Below are 6,000 nucleotides of genomic sequence, written 5' to 3'. Positions count from 1 at the left end.
AAATGTTAACCCCTTTAATTCTAATGTGGTTTAAAAGTCTTGTATATGTTTGCAAACACTTTTCTCGCAGAAATAATACTCACTCCATGAGTCTGAATGAAAACTTCACACAAATTTTGTTCTATTTTCTTTTTTATTAAACTTCTAACAAAACAACACAACATAAGTTTACAAAGTACACTAGGAAGCTAACTACTCATAATCACAAATCAGATTTGATTCTTGATTGGGACAAGGCATATCGCCCTGGTTTGACTGCCAAAAGTTTGAAAAACTTAGGGATGAAAATATCAATTCAAAATGAAAACATAATTCTTTTAAGGGGGTACTACACCCCTGGCCAATTTTGTGGCTATTTTTGCATTTTCTTAAAAATTATAGCACATTGGTGATAAGTAAGATATGTATAGGGGCAAAGACTACAACTAATGATACTGAAAATTCAGCAACTCAAAGTCAGTAGTTATTGATTTATTGATCAAATATTGGTTTCCCTCATTTTTGACTGTAACTCCACAACTGTTATCTGTGCTGAAATAAAATTTTCAGTGTAGTAGTTGCAGTCCTTGCCCCTATATTATACATATCTTACTTGTCCCCAATGCGCTATAATTTTTTAGAAAAATGCAAAAATAGGCACAAAATTGGGAAGGGGTGTAGTACCCCCTTAAGGGTACAAGCTGTCTATAGTTTCTTATTTTGCAACCAAAAACCTCACATTTTATGTTGTTATTCCGTTAAAAATACGGTTTTCGCCCATTTTGGGTTGTAAATGGGCACATTTTGGTGACAATTGTTTCTACCAGCTATTACAAATTGTCCACCATGTACTATATAATTATGGTCGACTACTTAAAACAGTTTCCAAATAAATATATTAAATATTTTGCTTGTAATGTTCTCTTAAAATTGATAAAAATCTGCATAAAAAATTAATTTAGATTTTTCACAAAACTTATTTAGATTTTTCACACAATTTGGTAGGAAGGGTCTAGAATGCGGATTGACCCCTTAATCCAATTGTGTTATAGTATGGTCGTTGGACATTTTGACCCGGCAAAAATTGGTACAAAGCTGATTTTTGCACCAGACAAGCAGAATACATCATAAAACATCATATCCAAAATCCGAAAAAATCCTCCTTGGGGAATTTGTTTTATCAAGATGGCCGCCAAAATGGCTGCCACAACATATAATTAGCTGTATCTTAGCTTCTAAAGCAGATATAATGATGATTTTAGTGTCTTTGAATAGGTTTAAGAGGTCAGAGAATTCAAATTTGTACAAATATAATACACTGATGTCTTCAATCACACTGAAATCCAAGATGGCCGCCAAAATGGCCGCCACAACATATAATTAGCTGTATCTTAGCTTCTAAAGAAGATATGATGATGATTTTAGTGTCTTTGAATAGGTTTAAGAGGTCAGAGAATTCAAATTTGTACAAATCTAACACACTGATGTCTTCAATTACACTAAAATCCAAGATGGCCGCCAAAATGGCCGCCACCACATATGATTAGATATATCTCCGCTTCTGAAGCAGATATGATGATGATTTTAATGTCCTTGAATATATTTCAGAGGTCAAAGAATTCAAATTTGTACGTATCTAAAACACTGAAGTCTTCATTCACACTGGAATCCAAGATGGCCGCCAAATGGCCGCCACCACTACGTGTTATATTTAGGTATATTTTGGCTTATGAAGCAGATATGATAATGATTTTAGTGTCTTTGAATAGGTTTTAGGTGACGCAGAAGTCAATTTTGTATTTATCTAAAGTACTAAGTCAAGTCTTCACTCACACTGTAATCCAAGATGATCCTCAATATGGCTAAAATCAAACATGCTTAACTGTATATCTCAGCTTCTGAAACCAATATAATGATGATTTTAATCTTTTAATAGGCTTTTAAGACAAGATCAATGCATTTGCAACATCTTGCTACAGAGTCATGTTAAACATCAAGCGTGTGGATCGGATTCCAAATGAAACCATCTACAACCTGACCAACACCACTCCACTGGTTGCCAGAGTAAAGATTCATCAACTCAAATTTCTCGGCCATATTTTGCGTCTTGAAGATGACGAGCCTGTGAAAGAATATGCACTTTATATTCCACCACATGGGAAGAGGAAACCGGGACGGCCACGCACACTGTACTTACAGTATGTCCAGCACCTCCTGGGAGATACTGAAGGGATGCTGCAGCCAAACAAAATTGTTTCGCTTGCCCAAGATCGCATTAGTTGGAGAAAGCTTGTCGTCGCCTGCTCCGCAGCCGACTGATGATGATGATGAGGCTTTTAAGAAAATGTAGGTTTTAGGGGTTGCAGATTTCAATGTTGCAATTACTTAAAACACAGAAGTAAGTGCTCAGTAACAATAGAATCCAAAAAAGCTGCCACCACATGATTTTCTATATCTCAGTTTCTGAAGCAAAGGTAGCTATCTTCGACTTCATCTGCAAGTATAATCACCTCAGCGTTTTGGCAATTTTCTCCTCTGCAATCTCCACAAGCTGTGACACATTTAAATCCTTTTTTGACACAGGAACATCCGTTATTTCCACAAGGACTCCTGGAGGATAGTTTACATTTGTATCATACAAACAAAGCCAGCCGTGTGGTGCTGTATCTACATCCGTAAGGACCGGTGCTAGTACGGTGTCAGAGAGTTTCCAACCCCATCGATTTGGATCCAAGTTATTGTTTGTGAGCTTTCTCCAAAGTATGACCTGCAAAAGAACACTCAGACGGTGAAAATATGCTGCTCTTTTTAACTAGGTGGAAGCTTTTGTGGATCAGGTGATGCTTTATTTGATGATACCATCGCCATGAATTAAGCGAACCGCAGACCGTTTAAAGAATCTTCTTCTCTGCCACCACATAAGACAACGAATAATCTGATGCCATTTGTACCAATCTGTTCTAATGTCGCCTCAGGATCGCTCATCTAGGATGATATCTGCTGCAATTCTTCTTATCTTCTGCAACAAACTTGTCTTTCCATGTCCAAATGTTGCAGAAGTGGAGTCACAACCACTCCATGCATGGATAAACAGGACCTGAGATGGAATGTCAATACTTCACCAACGTTGTTAATAAGGTCTTGAACTTTCCAACCCACCGATATCAGCTATATTCTGGTCCCCAGTGGCATTTCTCTTCCTTGTCTTGAACATTGTCTTGAAGGGTACATTCCACTATCAATGTGTCAGCATCTCCGGTACTATTGTGCACCATCCATCGACTCAGCAGCGAGATAAACTGGCATTTGTTCTTATCATATTCAGCTCACAGAATCTATGAAGGTTCTCAAACTTCTCATCATGACCAGCAGACCTTTTCTCTCGAATGAGAAGAACAACAGTCAGTTTATCTCGCTGCTGAGTCGATACTTGGAAACCAATGGTCAGTTCGTGCACAATAGTACTGGAGATCCTGACACTTTGATAGTTTATACACCTTCAACTGAAGACACACTTCCAACCGTGGACGTCCACGGTTCCTAAGGGTGTAGTATGATGAAAATAACGTAAAAACACAGCACTGTTTTTAAAGAAAAATACCCATATGTAAAAGTTGCAGTTATTTGAAGTCAACGCGCAGATAAATGGAGGGTTTTGCGTACTACAATGCTTATGTAATAACCATTGGTCGCTGTAAACTGCAACTCTTAAATTCGCGTATTTTTGTTCAAAAGCACTACTGTGTTGTTAATATTGAACGACATTTGACAAATGGGGGTATCAAAATGCGCATAAAATTCTCCCTTCTTTCTATGTAGATATATTGTGGAAACAATTATTAGTTCTGAAGCTATTATTAGTTCTGATCGTGCACAATAGTACTGGAGATCCGGACACTTTGATAGTGGAATGTACCCTTCAATTTGCAAGACAAGGAAGAGAAGTACCTGTTGTAGCAGATGACACAGATATACTTGTCCTTTTGATGTACCATTGATACCAGACTATGGCTGATATCTTATGTACTTCCATTCAGAGAAGAAAGGGTTGGTGGTTTGGAAAGTTCAAGACCTCCTGTTTATCCATGCATGGAGTGGTTGCGACTCAACTTCTGCAACATTTGGACATGGAAAGACAAGTTTGTTGAAGAAGATAAAAGAATTGCAGCAGATATCATCCTAGATGAGCGATCCTGAGGCGACATTAGAACAGATTGGTACAGCTGGCATCAGATTATTTGTTTTCGTATATGGTGGCAGAGAAGAAGATTCTTTGAACGTTCTACGGTTCGCTTAATCCATGGCGATGGTATCATCAAATAAAGCATCATTTGATCCACAGCTATCTACAAAAGCTTTCACCTACTGAAAGGGCAGCGTATTTTCACAGTCTGTGGGTTCTTTTACAGGTCATACTTTGGAGAAAGCTAACAAACAATGGCTTGAATCCAATTTAAAGCAATGGGGCTGGAAACACTCTGACATCGTTCTAGCACTGATCCTTACGAATTTAGATGTAGCACCATATATGTTGCTTAAGCTTGTACGATGCGATTGTAAACTTTCCTCCAGGAATTCTTGTGTAAATAACGGATGATCCTGTCACAAAATGGACTTAAATGTGTCACAGCTTGTGAAGATTACACAGGAGAACATTGCCAAAATGCTGAGGCGATTATACATGTAGATGAGAACGAAGACAGCTACTTTTGCTTCAGAAGCTGAGATATATATTCACATGTGGTGGCAGCTATTTGGGATTCTATTGCGACTTGCACTTGATTGTTATAAGCCCGGGTTTTAAGTAATTGCAACAATTCTCTGACCCTTAAAACCTACGTTCTCTTAAAATCACCATTATATTGGCTTCAGAAGCTGAGATATTTAGCTAATCATGTTTGTTTTTTAGCAATATTGAGGGCCATGTTGGATTGCAGTGTCAGTAAAGACATATACTTATGAAGATAAATACAAAATTGACTCCTAAAACCTATTCAAAGACACTAAAATCATTATCATATCTGCTTCATAAGCCAAAATATACCTAAACATAACACGTGGTGGTGGCGGCCATTTTGGCGGCCATCTTGGATTCCAGTGTGAATGAAGACTTCAGTGTTTTAGATACGTACAAATTTGAATTCTTTGACCTCTGAAATATATTCAAGGACACTCAAATCATCATCATATCTGCTTCAGAAGCGGAGATATATCTAATCATATGTGGTGGCGGCCATTTTGGCGGCCATCTTGGATTTCAGTGTAATTGAAGACATTAGTGTGTTAGATTTGTACAAATAATTTGAATTCTCTGACCTCTTAAACCTATTCAAAGACACTAAAATCAGCATCATATCTGCTTTAGAAGCTAAGATACAGCTAATTATATGTTGTGGCGGCCATTTTGGCGGCCATCTTGGATTTCCGTATGATTGAAGACATCAGTGTGTTAGATTTGTACAAATTTGAATTCTTTGACCTCTTAAACCTATTCAAAGACACTAAAATCATCATCATATCTGCTTTAGAAGCTAAGATACAGTTAATTATATGTTGTGGCGGCCATTTTGGCGGCCATCTTTGATAAAACGAATTCCCCAAAGAGGATTTTTTCGGATTTTGGATATGATGTTCTATGATATATTCTGCTTGTCTGGTGCAAAAATCAGCTTTGTACCAATTTTTTCCGGGTAGCCACTGTTTTTCCTCTTCAACGACCACCCTGGTTAAAAATAAGTACAAATAAAGTATACTTTATGTGTACTTTTTGTACTTTTATTGTATTTTCGAGTGAAAAGTACAATTAAAGTATACTTTAATTGTACTTTTTTCCCCCTTTGTTAAATTTTTTTGTACTTTTAATATACTTTTTCTATACTTTATTTGTACTTTTCTTTGACTCCAAAGATTTTGCCCATCATCAAGTACTTTATTTGTACTTTTCTGTACTTAATTTGTACTTTTCTTGGACTTGAACTTTTTGGACCTCAAGAAATGTACTTAAAATGTACTTTTTCAGAC

Source organism: Amphiura filiformis, chromosome 4, assembly GCF_039555335.1.
Source record: "Amphiura filiformis chromosome 4, Afil_fr2py, whole genome shotgun sequence".
Lineage (NCBI taxonomy): Eukaryota > Metazoa > Echinodermata > Ophiuroidea > Amphilepidida > Amphiuridae > Amphiura > Amphiura filiformis.
The sequence above is the reverse complement of the archived record's forward strand: the minus strand, read 5'-3'. Positions refer to the sequence as shown.